We start from the raw sequence: 1,051 nt of genomic DNA on the forward strand, positions 1-1,051 counted from the left end.
CAAAATGCTCCAATAATCGCCCGAAGAGTGAGAGAAAATGAGTGAAATTGGCATAAGTCCCGTATTAAATGAACCTTACTGCCCCATCAATTTTCGCACTTGCGGTCCCGCTTCTGCATACAAGGGTTCGCTTCTGCAAAGTTGGGCTGGGACTGGTGGGGCCGCACCAGCGGACGGATACCCGCTTCTGCAGAAAAAGGGCCGCATCTGCGGAACCTGGTTCCTCTCCTTGGGCCGCATCTGCGAGGCTCCAACCTCACATGCGAGCTCGCACCTGCGGATGACCAACCGCAGGTGCGGTTATGACAGCAGCTGGAGCTTCAGCTCTTTCTCAAATTTTCAACATAGTTCGAGCCTCATCCGATTGAAGTTCGGGGCCCCTGAGCCCCGACCCAACATACCAACAAGTTTGGAATCATAAAACAGACTCGCTCGAACCTGCAAAATGCCTGAAACAACAGTAAAACTAAGAATCACACCCTAAAACCAATTGAATCAAACTTATGAACTTCAAGTTCTTCAATCTACTCCCAATGTGCCAAACGTACTTATACTACTTGGAATGTTACCAAATTTTTCAAGCAAGTATTAAATGACATTACGGAACTATTCTCGATCTCGGAATTCTGTTTGGACCTTGATATCATCAAAACCCTCTCCAAAACAAATTTAAAGAACTTCTAAACACCTTCAAGAACCAACTTTCACTATTAGGCGCCAAAACGCTCCCGGGTCATCCAAAACCCAATCCAAATACGTCCAAGGCCTAAATCATCATACAGACATGTTGGAACCATCAAATCCCGATTCCGAGGTGGTTTACTCAAAATATTGACCGAAGTCAAACTTGGCCTTTCACGCCAACCTTAAGGAACCAAGTGTTCCGATTTCAACCCAAACTCTTCCAAATCCCGAACCAACCATCCCCGCAAGTCATAAATCAGTAAAAGCAACTAGGTAAAGTCTTATTTAGGGGAACATGGTTCTAGGAAGCAAAACAACCGGTCGGGTCATTAAATTCTCCACCTCTTAAAATATGTTCATCCTCGAA

This window comes from Nicotiana attenuata, unplaced genomic scaffold (genome assembly GCF_001879085.1).
Source record: "Nicotiana attenuata strain UT unplaced genomic scaffold, NIATTr2, whole genome shotgun sequence".
NCBI classification, from domain to species: domain Eukaryota; kingdom Viridiplantae; phylum Streptophyta; class Magnoliopsida; order Solanales; family Solanaceae; genus Nicotiana; species Nicotiana attenuata.